Source organism: Triticum urartu, chromosome 5A, assembly GCF_056163025.1.
Source record: "Triticum urartu cultivar PI428250 chromosome 5A, HENAU_Tu73, whole genome shotgun sequence".
NCBI classification, from domain to species: domain Eukaryota; kingdom Viridiplantae; phylum Streptophyta; class Magnoliopsida; order Poales; family Poaceae; genus Triticum; species Triticum urartu.
The window spans coordinates 86,234,685-86,250,855 of record NC_141877.1 but is presented as its reverse complement, the minus strand read 5'-3'; positions in this window follow the sequence as shown (position 1 = coordinate 86,250,855).

Genomic DNA, 16,171 nt, shown 5'->3' with positions numbered 1-16,171 from the left:
AAGGAGAAACATTAGTTGCTTGAAACTCGATGTACAAAGCTAAGCACCATGAGCATAAATTAACATATCAATGTACCATATAGTAAACCATGTAAGGTTTATCTCAAATTTACCTATTAGCAGTTTTGCACTTCATAAGTGGCATGCATATAGAGAGCTGAAGATAAAACAGTCAACAGACTAAACACTCAATGTTTTATCTCTAAACATTTGGAGGTGCCTTCAAGGAAATAATCGCAGCTGATGTGTTGGATGACCAATTATATGGTTGTTCACGGCTGAAACTATAATTTAATAAGGCCTTAATACTTGCTTATGGCCCTATAAAGGTTTTACATGTGACAATTGAAAGATGCATTAAGGTGCTATAACAATGTTAGCTAACTAAACTCTCACCATGCAAGTCAGTAGAAGAGCCTAAATAATTCCAGCTTACATGCTCGTAAATATAGAAAGGAAGAACACAGCTCATAAAATTTAAACTCAATAGAAAAAATTGATAAGTGAAAGAATTCAAAAAATATAGATGCGAGCCTTGCTCTAGAAATACAACCTTGCTCCATGCCTCCACCAACTACCAATAGACCATGGCTGGCGTTTTCTGCGTTTCTGAGTCCAATTTGTTTTTTTAGGGGTGGTTCTGAGTCCAGTTATTGGTAATATAACTTCAGGATGCTGCCAGTAATTGTATTGTTGTTCGTTAAAGTACACTTTTTACCTCAGGAATTACTTCAGGGGCAGATTATTTCGTTCATGAGTTGTAATGCATCACCTTATTAGCCCTGTGTACTGCAAAACTGCCCATATTACGTGCGTATAAGGTCATTGAGTAATCGACATTGGTGAATCTGTCGAACGTCCAAAGGTAGATCATGAGTTGACATGTCCAGCATACAATACATACTGGAAAGAGAATGTGCACAAATTTAGATAAAATGAATTTGTCAGATCTCAATTGAACAGAAAAAGGCTGCATACATAATATATTGGGCAGGTGCTGTCGGAGACCACCATTGATGTGTTAATCCAGTCACATCAGATAACGATATTGCTTGTGACTTTCATCTTCGGCTACGAAAAGGATTTTGTTGCTTGCAGGAAACATCTGAGATTTATTGAGCGTTCATAGTTTGGGTGGACTTTGGTGTCAGCCTGCACGACATCGCGGAGAACACACAACCATGAAATAAACGTGGATTAGACACTGTGTGTTACAACAGAGGGATTGATGTTGTGCCATAAATTTATTAATCTATGGACATTCAATTGAATTAGGATATGTACTTACAGATGTAGTTTTGTAATTACATATCCGCATAGCAATTCAACAAAGAGAAAACTGCACTAATTACCTTACAAACTGGACGAAACTCCTTTTGATAAAATTAGGGAAATCCAAGGGGATACAAATAAAGTGAGCTAATAATTTAAAAATTGAACGCTAGCATCGGCCAGTGACCTGCACCTTGCTACGAATCCTCTGATCACCGTGCTTCTTATGCCTCCGTAGCCACATCCAAGCCTCATCGACCATCGTCCGCATGAACTGGCCCTTCTCTCACAGTTAACCACACTGTTGGTGTTTGCCAAAAGAAAAAGAAGTGACACTGCTGCATCGTCAGGATTAGAGATGGTGGCAGCACCGGCCGGCCGGCGACGACGTGCAAATATACTTTTCAAGAACAACTGAGGAACAGGATGTGGAGGATTTGAACAGGAGATGGCAGCCAATCAAGAGCATCGAAGATGGAAGTTGAGGCAGCACAGTTTAATATTTAGGAAAAATGGTTACCGAGCCAACTATTAAGCCATGGTCTTCTAATAGTGCTCTAGTGACTCCTGTAGAAGGGACTTTACAATATGGACTGCATACAGTACACACAATAAAGATGTAAACATAAGTGGGAGTAACTCACCTCATATAAGATAGCCTAACCGAAATCCACAACTGAAGATACCAAGCCTCACATTCTTGACAACCATTTTTTACCTTTAACACAAAACATGGGAAACATCTGCAAGGATTACTGTGATTCAAAGAGCTTGTGAGAGAAACAAACTTATGATAGAAACCATTGCTTTCAGCCATACAAAACTGTAAGTACAGAATAAGGTGAGTATTGAAACTTATTATAGCTACACCAATGCAGGTGATAAATTAATAATGAACATATTAACTTAAATTGATGGCATCTATTTACTATATAGAGTGAGAAGCGGGAGCACTGAGCTTGCTTGCAGCCAACATGATTCTGCTGCAGGACTGATAGAATTTTGTATAATGGAACACCACAAATTCTTAAATTGGGGTGCCGAATTTGCGTTAGGGCAAGGGTTAATTAGAGCAATGCAATTGCCGAAGCCTCAAAGATGTATAGTTGAAGGCAAAACCATTTGTAAAACAACATATATACAACTTCTGTGCTACCCAAAGATGAGAAGAAGTGAAAATAAACCAAGGCCTGGTTTGACACACTACTGCTAATGATAGTACATAAGGACTAAGACAGAAGGATTTAATTGTATTAATAACTTAATAAGGAATCATAAGAAGTCACATCTCAGCTAGCCGTGTGATATACTTGCATGAATTTACACCTTAGTAAGACAAAAAATGCACTTGCAGTAGTTCATTATTTATATGAATCAATAGCAATACACGTTAGGGAAAGAAGCAGACTAGATTCTCCAATGGATTCAATAGGATGAAAATCGTCATGCAAAGTAACTTGCCTGCTAGTGGGCAAGGAGTAATCAGAGACAAATTAATGTTGTCAGAGGGGCAAAGAACTATGCCATCCGTCTGTCGTAGACTGTTCATACACTCGGATGTCTTGCCGATAATAGCGCCTGCAATGATTTTCTTTGATCTGCTGTTGGACACCACCTCCTCCGCTGCACTAATTGACGTGAGATTGATTTCTCGATTTGCCCCCACACTGATTTTCTTCAATCTATTGTTGCACACCACCTCCTCGGCTGCACTAATAGACGTGAGATTAATTTGCCCATGGATGTTGGATTGGATCATGGAAGCTGATATTTATTATTGATTTGCCATGGATTGGACCATGGAAGCAGTAGAGACTCAAAGGTTGGAGAAGAAGATGACCAGGGAGAAGATAGATTGGATCGTGGTAGTTTGTACGTATGTGATTTTTATATCAGATCGAACTGACAATAAGGGATGACGTCATGGGAGGAGAGAGGGGTATACACGTGTGCATAATGGTTTCTAAACTGATTTTTTAGCATGCGGCTGATCCAACGTTGATTAATCCAGGACATCGTTTTTTCGCTCATTGGAGAGATACGTGAGACGTGAGAGAATGAGAGAGTTGGGTCATGCGAGAGAGATAGATCTGTTTTATTTTATATGAGTCGATCTACACCGTAATAAATCGGTCCCACCAGATTAACGGCTCGTAAAATCTAATTAATGTGGGAATTTACGGGAAGTCAAGAATTAGTATAGGTATAGATAGATATAGATAGATAGATAGATATAGATAGATAGATAGATAGATAGATATAGATAGATAGATAGATAGATTTCAGAAAAACTCCGTCAGTTTTTATCCTGTTTGGACTCCGTTTGATATGGATTTTCTGCGAAATAAAAACATGCAACAAACAGGAACTGGCACTGGGCACTGGATCAATATGTTAGTCCCAAAAATAGTATAAAAAGTTGCCAAAAGTATGTAAAAGTTGTAGAATATTGGCATGGAACAATCAAAAAGTATAGATACGACGGAGACGTATCAGGCGCCCCCCCCCCCCTAGCACAATATGAATTGGGTGGGGGCGGCCCCCCTTTCCTTCCCCCTCTCATCCCCTTCCTTCTCTCCTACTCCTACTACTTGGAAGGGCGGAATCCTACTCCTAGTGGGAGTAGGACTGCCCTAGGGCGCGCCATAGAGGACCGGCCCTCCCCCCTCCTCCACTTCTTTATATACGGGGGAGGGGGGCACCCCATAGACACACAAGTTGATCATTGTCTGAACCGTGTGCGGTGCCCCCTCCACCATAATCAACCTCGGCCAATCGTAGCGGTGCTTAGGCGAAGCCCTATTCCGGTAGCTTCATCATCACCGTCATCACGCTGTCGTGCTGACGAAACTATCCCTCGACACTCAGCTGGATCTAGAGTTCGTGGGACGTCACCGAGCTAAACGTGTGCAGATCGCAGAGGTGCCGTACCTTCGGTGCTAGGATCGGTCGGATCGTGAAGACATTCGACTAGATCAACCGCGTTGTCATAACGCTTCTACTTACAGTCTACGAGGGTACATGGACAACACTCTTCCCCTCTCATTGCTATGCATCACCTAGATAGATCTTGCGTGTGCGTAGGATTTTTTTTTTTTGATATTACTGCGTTCCCCAATAGATCCCCCTCTCCGAAGCCCCAAACGGACTCCAGATCTGCCCTCCCGAGGAAGAACAGGGCTTGGCGGCGGCTCCATATCGTGGATCGTGATAATTCTTTCTCCCTGATTTTTTTCTAGAAATATGTGAATTTACAGTATTAGGGGGGGTCATTGATAACCCACAAGTATAGGGGATCAATTGTAGCCTCTTTCGATAAGTAAGAGTGTCGAACCCAACGAGGAGCTAAAGGTGGAACAAATATTCCCTCAAGTTCTATCGACAACCGATACAACTCTACGCACGCTTGACGTTCGCTTTACCTAAAACAAGTATGAAACTAGAAGTACTTTGTAGGTGTTTTTGGGTAAGCTTGCAAGAAAGTAAAGAACACAAAAATAAAAGCTAGGGGCTGTTTAGATGAAGACACAACTAAATTAGTTTTAGTAGAGAGCCTTTGTCAACAAGAAAGTTATTTGTCCCTAGGCAATCGATAACTAGACCAGTAATCATTATTGCAATTTTATTTGAGGGAGAGGCATAAGCTAACATACTTTCTCTACTCGGATCATATGCACTTATGATTGGAACTCTAGCAAGCATCCGCAACTACTAAAGATTCATTAAGGTAAAACCCAACCATAGCATTGAAGCATCAAGTCCCCTTTATCCCATACGCAAACAACCTACTTACTCGGGTCTGTGCTTATGTCACTCACGCCACCCACCATAAGCAAATCATAAGCATATTGCAAACTGTCGGTGTCAAAACCGGCGGATCTCGGGTAGGGGGTCCCGGACTGTGCGTCAAGGCCGGATGGTAACAAGAGGCTGGGGACACGATGTTTTTTACCCAGGTTTGGGCCCTCTCGATGGAGGTAATACCCTACTCCTACTTGATTAATATTGATGATATGGGTAGTACAAGAGTAGATCTACCACGAGATCAAGGAGGCTAAACCTTAGAAGCTAGCCTATGGTATGATTGTTGTATATATTGTATGTTTATCGACTAGCCTGGCCTCGGTTTATATAATGCACCGGAGGCCTAGGATAACAAGAGTCCTAGCCGAATACGCCGGTGGGGAGAAGTCCTTGTCTTGATCGCCAAGTCTTGTGGAATCTTCCTTGTATGCGGTAGCCGTCCGAACTGGCCCATGAGTATACGGCCACGGGGGTCCTCGGCCCAATCTAATAGATCGAGAGACGACGTGGTGAGTACCCCCTAGTCCAGGACACCGTCAGTAGCCCCCTGAACCGGTCTTCAAGTTAGGGACGCTCCTCGATTCTTCCGAACTGTTCTTCATCTTCGGTTGCCGGTCTTGAAAACTGGTTCAACAAATCTTCTTTATCTTCGATCTTGAGGATCGCCGAAATGCATTCGACGAGTTTACATGTCGGGTATCCGAGGAGCCCCTTTAAGTTTCCGGCCTTTATCAATGCCTTGTTTATTTTTATGCCACACCTCGGGTTTGAAGTTGTTCCCGGGAGGCAGGGTCCTCTTGCGTCCGAGCTCCAACGCCGGACTGCATTCGAGGTATCTTTTGCAGCCGAGCACCAACGCCGGACCGCTTCCTAGCTCTAGCGCCGGAATGTATCCGAGCTCCAACGCCGGACTATGTATCCGAGCTCCAACGCCGGGCTGTATATCCGAGCTCCAACGCCGAAATATATCCGAGCTCCAATGCCGGACTGTGTCCAGGCTCCAATGCCGGACTAAATCTGAGGTGTCATATCACCTTGGTTCAAAAAAGTTGAAGGAGTTTAGCCGAGCTTAATGCCGGAAATGCCCTCTATGGAGCCAGCCACTAGCGCCCGAGCTTTATGCCGGACTGCTTCCGAGGTGGTGCACCACCCCGACTGTGGGCCGATTTTTTTGTCAATATTTTTTATTATTGCAATTTATTCTCTGTCGAGATATATGGCCAGTAGCCCTCAAGGTGTGTATTGGTCTAAAACCCGAGATGCACCTGAAGGATGACGTAGGACCGCTGATCCCAGTAGCCGCTGAGACTCAGGTTGATTTGCAAAATCGGCCTGATGATCAAGTCCAAGCTCGGTAGAATACTTCGGGACACTAAAAGCGGCGTGCTCAGTCCTCGAGACTCAGGTTGGGTGCGGCCGACCAACCTGAGGATCAAAATCTCCTCGGAAACTATATTGCACATAAAATTTTCTGCATTGGACAAGCAATGCAGTAGCCCCCGAGACACTGGTCGGGTGGCAACACCAGATCAGGGGATCGATGTGCCCCTTTAATATATGTAAATAATAAGCCCGAAGCCCAGTAGCCCCCGAGCCTTAATGCGGGCACGGGTGGCCGAATTAAGGATCAATATCCATAGTAAAATCACAAATTATGTGTAATGACTCTATGTATCCAAGTACTTTACGTCATTAATGCTCGGATCCGCATTGTACAAAACTTTGCTGACCGACCATCGGCTTCCACCTCCTTGGCCAGTAGCCGAGGAGTGTTTGTCCTACTTTATAAAGCCTTTATGAGGGCAAAGATTTATGACAAACAAGGCAATCTGGCCATACAGTTTATAAACAAAGGTACGCAGGGAGTTATATTACTGTTTAACAGAAGAAATGTCTTCCAAATAAAATAGTCCCGCTATCGGTTCCTTTCTTTGGGTTGTCATGCTAAGCATGATCATAAAACCTCAGCTCCAATGTAAGAGCAAAATATCAAGGATTTAGTTTGGGAGGCTAGTTAATAGCCCCCGGTAGTGTTCGGCGACAGTCGAGGTCAAGCCATAAACACTTCGGCCAATGTTATGAACGGCCTGTTATTTAACATAGTCATCGGATCGCTGACCAGTTTACGCTTATTGTGACAGTCAGTTTTCAACTTTCTCCACTGAGGTGCTTAACCATGTGAGATGAAAGCACAATCGCAGTGGTTCTCCCTTTGCACGCCTAGCCGAACAAAACGGAACGTAGGAAGCAAGTGCAGGAGCCGGGCAACCCAACTATTGACCAAAGACACAATTCGAAACCGATGCATATATAGCAATATCTGAGAATGTTTTTGCCGAATCCCTAAAGGTGTCCGGCGTTGCACTGCGCGACTAATGCTGGAAAAGCACAAATAGTTTAAAAGTGCCAAAAGGCTTGGAAAACCAAGAAACGTCAGTAAAAACGTGACGTCCGAACAATATCAAGTGTTCGGTGCCAATCCGAAAGTTGGTCTTAGAAAAAAGAAGTGCTTCTGTCGTGCTTTAACATGATACATCCTATCTCAAGACTTCGAGCGGGTCAGCCTACGGCTTCAACCTCCTATCCCGAGGGCGGAGTACTTCTCATCAGGCCAGTTTAGCAAACTAAACTCTAGCGGCTTTGAGAGAGAAATTAGGCTCCGCGGCTAGTGACCGCACACTCGTGTCGAAAAAAGGAGTGATAAATAATAATAAAACTTTGCAATGACTAAGAAGAAGAACACTTATTATAAAACGGCTCAAATAAACTTAAGAGCCCCCAAGTGACTTGGGTAGAAGAATGATTGCATGTACCGAAGTACTTATATCATATCTATGTTCAACCGAACTTTAAATGCGTCTTAACCGACCGTCAGCTTCTCCCTCTTCGGTCAAGGACCGAAAAATGTTATGTACTCCATCGGTCGAGAATATCGACGGTGTTTCCAATAACCAGGCAATCAGGCCATAAGGCTGTAACAGACAAAGAGCGCTCAGGGAACTTATGCTATATTACCGTGAAGTGTAAGAAGCATCTTCGAAGAAAATAGTACCCCCACCGATACCTTTCTTCGGTGCTCATTGTTATTATGAGACTTGTGCAATAGATTTTTTGTACTCATGAGTTCCGTTGTGTGCCGACCATCATTGAAAACTATAAGAGCGCTAGCTTTCGGCTTCACCCAGTCTGAGGTCCGGCTCGGTTGACCCGATCGTGACAATCGCAGAGGTGCTCCCTTTACTCCCTAGCCGAACAATCGGGAACGTAGGGGTAAACACAGGAGCGAGGCAACCCAGCTTGCAAATCGCTTAAGTCAATATGGTGCATATTGTGGCGTAATACACGAACAAGGAACGAAGCCGTACAAGTATAATCATATGCAACAGGAAAAAGCTTCATAAAGGAAGCCCCCAAGTAAACGGGGTATTTGAATTTATGCGTCACAAACAAATTTTGGACAAGGAAATTTTTTACAAGCAACTTTTTTCCAAAAAAGTATAATGCTTGGTCGAACCGAGCATAAGTTAGAAATTAAAGTTTTGAGCATGAAAGCGACTTAGCTGGTTAATGTGTTCGGTATTGATGACGCGGTCCAAGCTTGATGCGGGGCAAGGTTCCATCCCCCAAGCCGGTCCCGAGGTGGTGGAGCGGAGAGCTCAATACGCCGAAGTGGTGACATAGCACGGTCAATGCAGACCGGCAGAGTGACGCCGAAGTCCCCGGATCATTTTCCTGTGCACAAAAAATAATGCAAACCGGAGATAATAGTAATAATGATAATTAAAAAAAATGTTGCATAATAAATAATTTATGCAAAGTGAGGAATAGAAGAAATATGGCCTGGCGCCGAAGTCAATGTCGATGTAGGGCGTCGGCGTGATGTAGTAGAGGCGTGGCAAAGCCTGAATTCACAGGTCGGTCCGAGCTCCGGATGCGGCGTTCGCCGGACTATGTACGGAAACTGATCGAACCACCACGCGACCGTCGTTAATGCGGTCACCATTTAATAGACCTGTGTACATATCATGGACAAACCAGAGTAATAATTCCTTGGAAAAAATGAACCCAAACAAGCAAAAAATACTGGGATTAATAGCACCTGGTTTATTTGTTGTAGCAATCCGAAGGAAGGTGATTCCCAAAATTGGGACTCGCTCCGCACACCCATTGCCTGATGGGCGATAAAACGATGGCATGGCAATGCTGGTAAAGGTTGACTCGCCGAGGCAAAGCCCTCGGCCCAGCTAACGTGACGGAGCTGGTCGGCTAGTGACGGCGAAGCGTCCGGAGTAGGTTGATGAAGAGAAGGCGAAGCCCCCGGTCCAGCCGAGATGTCGAAGCCTCGACGTCAGCCGATGAGTCGAAGTAGGTCGGCGTGATGGACACCAGCTTGAAGAAGCAATAGTGCGGCCCTGCCAATGCAGGTCGTGACGTGGTCGATGCCGGCTTGATGAAGCGACCGTGCGGCAATGCCGGTATGCCCGCTCTGTGTATCCGTGGGGCGGCGATGTTGATGATGATTTATCCTTCGCGATGCCGGACTCTTGTTCGGCTTGCCGAGATGATGATCCGAAGAAGTTGAGCTCGGCTAAAGTGACGACGTGTCTAGCGCAAGTCGGCAGCCGCGGAGTAATATTGCCGGACTGGTTTGACACCAGCATGATGTTGAAGATCATGTTCAAAAGATCTTAAAGTTAGTGGGGTGTGTTCGGGAACAAAACACAATCCCCCATACAAAACCTCCTTCAAAGGGGATGTCTGAAATCCCGTTCATAAAAAAGATAAACTCGGTTCAGATTCGTTTTCGCGCAGAAAATAGATCCGAAAAGTGATGCACTAATCGGAAGGTTCCCGGAGTTTGGACGGTCGGATCGAGCTGAAATTTTGAGAGGTGGTAGATATAGGAATTCCGCAGCAGATCAACGGTTGGATCTTCCAAAGGACGTACGAGCTAGAAGCTGGACACCACGCCCTAAACTCATCCAAATTCCCGTCCAGATTTGACAAGGCTCCGGTAATATCGTGGATTGCCAGAGATTCCTCCATCGGAACTCAACAAAATTTTCCAGGGTTGTTGTAGACCCAATTATGCACAATTCCATCAAAGCGATCGTCAAAGCGATACTCGAGGAGGTGGTGGTGGCAGATACGAGTTCGCTGTCCAAAAAAAAACAGCATGGTCGCTCGAGGGCAATGTTGACGTTGAGCCCCCGAGCTCCATAGATGATTCCTCCGTGATCTTGATTGAGATCGGAGTTGATGTTGGATGAAGGCCCTCGTCCGAACATGGTGATCCGAACACGGGGCGCAATTCTTGGTCGAACCAAGGTGACCATTCGAACTGGTGACGAAGACGCCAAAGTCGCAGTTGATCTGCAGGCGAGCCATCGATCCTTTTGTCGATCACACAGCGGAACTCTCAATGAAAGCACCAATGTCGGTGTCAAAACCGGCGGATCTCGGGTAGGGGGTCCTGGACTGTGCGTCAAGGCCGGATGGTAACAGGAGGCTGGGGACACGATGTTTTTTACCCAGGTTCGGACCCTCTCGATGGAGGTAATACCCTACTCCTGCTTGACTAATATTGATGATATGGGTACTACAAGAGTAGATCTACCACGAGATCAAGGAGGCTAAACCCTAGAAGCTAGCCTATGGTATGATTGTTGTATATATTGTATGTTTATCGACTAGTCTGGCCTCAGTTTATATAATGCACCGGAGGCCTAGGATAACAAGAGTCCTAGCCGAATACGCCGGTGGGGAGAAGTCCTTGTCTTGATCGCCAAGTCTTGTGGAATCTTCCTTGTATGCGGTAGCCGTCCGAACTGGCCCATGAGTATACGGCCACGGGGGTCCTCGGCCCAATCTAATAGATCGGGAGACGACGTGGTGAGTACCCCCTAGTCCAGGACACCGTCACAAACCCTACAGCGGGAATCCCTCACGCTTGCGCGACACGGAGAGCACCATAGGACAGCACCAATAATAAAACATACAACTCAAACCAATCACGATCATCAAATAGCCATTAGGACAAAACAGATCTACTCAAATATCATAGGATAGCCATACATCATTGGGAAATAATATATAGCGTTGAGCACCATGTTTAAGAAGAGATTACAGCGGGTAATAGAGAGGTTACACCACTGCATAGATGGGGGAAGAGTTGGTGATGGCGGTGAAGTTGTTGGTGAAGATCGCGGTGATGATGATGGCCCCCAGTGGCACTCCGGTGCCACCGGAAGCGAGGGGGAGAGAGCCCCCTCCTTCCTATTCTTCCTTGACCTCCTCCCTAGATGGGAGAAGGGTTTCCCCTCTGGTCCATGGCTCCCATGGCGTGGGAGGGGCGAGAGCCCCTCCGAGATTGGATCTGTCTCTCTGTCTCTCTCTGTTTCTGCATTCTGCCCTGGCTCTGTTTCACCGTTTCGTATATATATGGAGATCCGTAACTCCGATTGGCCTGAAACCTTTGCCATGATTTCTTCTGAATATTAGCTTTCTTGTGGCAAAAGAAGAGCGTCAACCGCCTTACGGTGGTCTCACGAGGGTAGGGGGCGCACCCTGGGGGGCGCGCCCCCCTATCTCGTGACCACCTCGGGCACTGGTTCGCGTTGATTTTCCTTCCGAATTTTCCATATTTTCCAAAAATAAGCTCCGTCCGTTTTTATCCCGTTTGGACTCCGTTTAATATGGATATCCTGCGAAACCAAAAACAAGCAACAGACAGGAACTGGCACTGGGAACTGGATCAATATGTTAGTCCCAAAAATAATATAAAAAGTTGCCAAAAAGTATATGAAAGTTGAATAATATTGGCATGGAATAATCAAAAATTATAGATACGACGGAGACATAGCAGCATCCCCAAGCTTAATTCCTGCTCGTCCTCGAGTAGGTAAATGATAAAAAAGATAATTTTTGATGTGGAATGCTACCTAGCATTATCTTGATCATATGTCTAATCATGGCATGAATATTAAGACACGAGTGATTCAACGCAATAATCTATCTTTTGACATAAAGACAATAATATTTCAAGCATACCAACCAAGCAATTATGTCTTATTGAAATAACATAGCCAAAGAAAGCTCATCACTACAAAGTAATATAGTCTGGCTATGCTCCATCTTCACCACACAAAATATTCACATCATGCACAACCCCGATGACAAGCCAAGCAATTGTTTCATACTTTTGATGTTCTCAAACCTTTTCAACTTTCATGCAATACATGAGCGTGAGCCATGGACATAGCACTATAGGTGGAATAGAATATGATGGTGGAGGAGACAAAAAGGAGAAGATAGTCTCACATCAACTAGGCGTATCAACGGGCTATGGAGATGCCCATTAATAGATATCAATGTGAGTGAGTAGGGATTGCCATGCAACAGATGCACTAGAGCTATAAGTGTATGAAAGCTCAAACTAAAAACTAAGTGGGTGTGCATCCAACTTGCTTGCTCATGAAGACCTCGGGCATTTGAGGAAGCCCATCATCGGAATATACAAGCCAAGTTCTATAATGAAAATTCCCACTAGTATATGAAAGTGATAACTCAAGAGACTCTCTATATGAAGAACATGGTGCTACTTTGAAGCACAAGTGTGGTAAAAGAACAGTAGCATTGTCCCTTTTATTTTTTTTATTTTTTTTATTTGGCCTTTTTTGGCCTTTATATTTTTTTGGCCTTTCCTTTTTTATGGCCTTTCTCTTTTTTTGGGACAATGATCTATTGATGATGATCATCACACTTTTATTTACTTACAACTCAATATTACAACTCGATACTAAAACAAAGATATGACTCTATATGAATGCCTTCGGCGGTGTACCAGTATGTGCAATGATCTAGCGCAACAATGACATCAAAAAACGGACAAGCTATTAAAACATCATGCTAGCTATCTTATGATCATGCAAAGCAATATGACAATGATGCTCAAGTCATGTATATGATGATGATGGAAGTTGCATGGCAATATATCTCGGAATGGCTATGGAAATGCCATAATAGGTAGGTATGGTGGCTGTTTTGAGGAAGGTATATGGTGAGTTTATGGTACCGGCGAAAGTCGCGCGGTACTAGAGAGGCTAGCAATGATGGAAGGGTGAGAGTGTGTATAATCCATGGACTCAACATTAGTCATAAAGAACTCACATACTTATTGCAAAAATCTATTAGTCATCGAAACAAAGTACTACGCGCATCCTCCTAGGGGGATAGATTGGTAGGAAAAGACCATCGCTCATCCCCGACCGCCACTCATAAGGAAGACAATCAATAAACACCTCATGCTCCGACTTCGTTACATAACGGTTCACCATACGTGCATGCTACGGGACTTGCAAACCTCAACACAAGTATTTATCAGTTTCACAATTACTCAACTAGCATGACTCTAGTATCACCACCTTTATATCGCAAAACTATTGCAAGGAATCAAACATATCATATTCAGCGATCTACAAGTTTATGTAGGATTTTATGACTAACCATGTGAATGACCAGTTCCTGTCATCTCTCTAAATAGATATAAGTGAAGCAAGAGAGTTTAATTCTTTCTACAAAATATATGCCCACGCTCTAACAAATATAAGTGAAGCAAAAGAGCATTCTACAAATGGCGGTTGTATATGTAAAGAGAAACAGGCAATCCAAACTTCAAATGATATAAGTGAAGCACATGAAGCATTTTATAAAGCCATACTCAAAAAATATAAGTGAAGTGCAAAGAGCATTCTATAAATCAATCAAGGACTATCTCATACCATCATGGTGCATAAAAGAAAGGTAAAAACCTAAATGCAAAAGACGCTCCAAGACTTGCACATATCACATGAACGAAACGAATCCGAAAACATACCGATACTTGTTGAAGAAAGAGGGGATGCCTCCCCAGCATCCCCAAGCTTAGACGCTTGAGTCTCCTTGAATATTTACTTGGGGTGCCTCGGGCATCCCCAAGCTTGAGCTCTTGCCTCTCTTCCTTCTTCTCACAACGAGACCTTCTCAATCATCGAACACTTCATCCACACAAAACTTCAACAGAAAACTCGGTAAGATCCGTTAGTATAATAAAGCAAATCACTACTCTAAGTACTGTTGCAAACCAATTCATATTTTGTTATTGCATTTTTTTCTACTGTAATATAACTTTTTCATGTCTTAATCCACTAATATAAATTGATAGGTTCATCAAAACAAGCAAACTATGCATCAAAAACAGAATCTGTCTAAAACAAAACAGTCTGTGGCAATCTGAACATTCACCATACTTCTCATACTTGAACAATTCTACCAAAATTACAAAAAATAAAAAATTTGTATAGGAATACAGTGAAAAAATAGTCAGAACCATTTGACGTTCCAGCTAAAAATGTAAAATCGCGCACTACAGCCAAAGTTTCTGTCCTGCACCGTACAAACCATCAAGCAAATGTAAACATCCTAAAGGCAAACCTTGGCACATTATTTTTATAATACAATGGAATTGTACAAGGGGATAATTATTTTTGTTGAAAAGCTTTTATAATTAAGCGTCACAAAGTTCCCATGGGCATGAACAAAGTTCAAGGACGTCCCCCACTTTCACAATGCTCGTCCCTCTCACTTTCACTTTCCTTTTTGAAAAGTTTTAGGTTCCCCTCTTTATTTTTGTTGTTTTTAAACTATATGAAAGCATTCAACAGAAATAAATGACTCTCTAAAACTTCCGGGTTGTCTCCCTGGCAGCGCTTTCTTTAAAGCCATTAAGCTAGGCATATAGTGCTCAAGTAATGAATCCACCAGGATCCCAAGGTATATCAAAGCCAATTTTAATTAACAATGATTTAGCATTTAGTAGTGAGCACAAAGTAACATATATCATATAACAACGAAGTCTAACTCTCTTCCTATGCATCGGCATGTCATAAAAGAACAATTCATGCACACCTAGTAAAGGCCAATGCATAGTATAAACAGTTTCTTGCAATTTTATCGTATTGGAAACATAGAGAGATGGAGATATAGTTCCTCTCTAATAATAATTGCAAGTAGGAGCAGCAAGCACATGCATATTATACTCATCAAAATCATCATGTGTAGTAGTAAAAGGCAACCCATCAATGTAATCCTTAATAAGTGCAAACTTCTCCGATATAGTGTAGCCGAGAGAATTCAAAAAGATAATAGGACTATCATGCGTGGGTGCAATAGCAACAATTTCATGTTTAACATAAGGAACTATAGCAAGTTCATCTCCATAAGCATAATTCATATTGGCATCTTGGCCACAAGCATAGCAAGCATCATCAAAAAGGGATATTTCAAGAGAGTCAAAGGGATCACAATAGTCATCATAGCAATCATCCTCCGGTAAGCACGAAGGGAAATTAAACAATGTATGAGTTGAAGAGTTACTCTCATTAGAAGGTGGGCACGGGTAGCTAATCCGCTCTTCCTCCTTTTGTTCTTCGCTCTCCTCCTCATCTTTTTCATCCAATGAGCTCACAGTTTCATCAATTTCTTCTTCCATAGACTCCTGCAAAATATTAGTCTCTTCTTGGACAACGGAGTATTCCTCAATATATGGTTTAACATAAGCATTAGAAGCATAATTATCAACACAATATTTAAGTATGGAAAAAATTCCAGATTCGTAAAGAGTAGCACCATACTTTTCAATCAAAGAAGCAATTTCAAAATCACCCTTAAAAGCAACAAATTCTTCAATTTGTTGAATATCATAGTAATTATAAACACCCTTAGCATATGAAGATAAGATTCCATTATCAATAAACTCACATTGGTAGGGAAGGTGTTTCTTAGGGTTTTCAGAACAACAAGTAAAATCATAATAATAGCATAAATTCCAAGCATAGCATTGCAAACGATGAATTTGATCCAGTAAAGTTTTCCCTTTTTCAGATATTCGGTGTCGCACATAACAAGCATGCTCATCTAAAGATTTGCCCTCAACTAAGCTAGTTGGGGTTTCAGCACGAGCACATAGGGATTGAAGATGATCCAAGTAATAAGCTTCAGCAGTGTGATAGATTTTGAGTGGTTGTTCAACCATTGGTTCAGTAGGTACAACTAATTT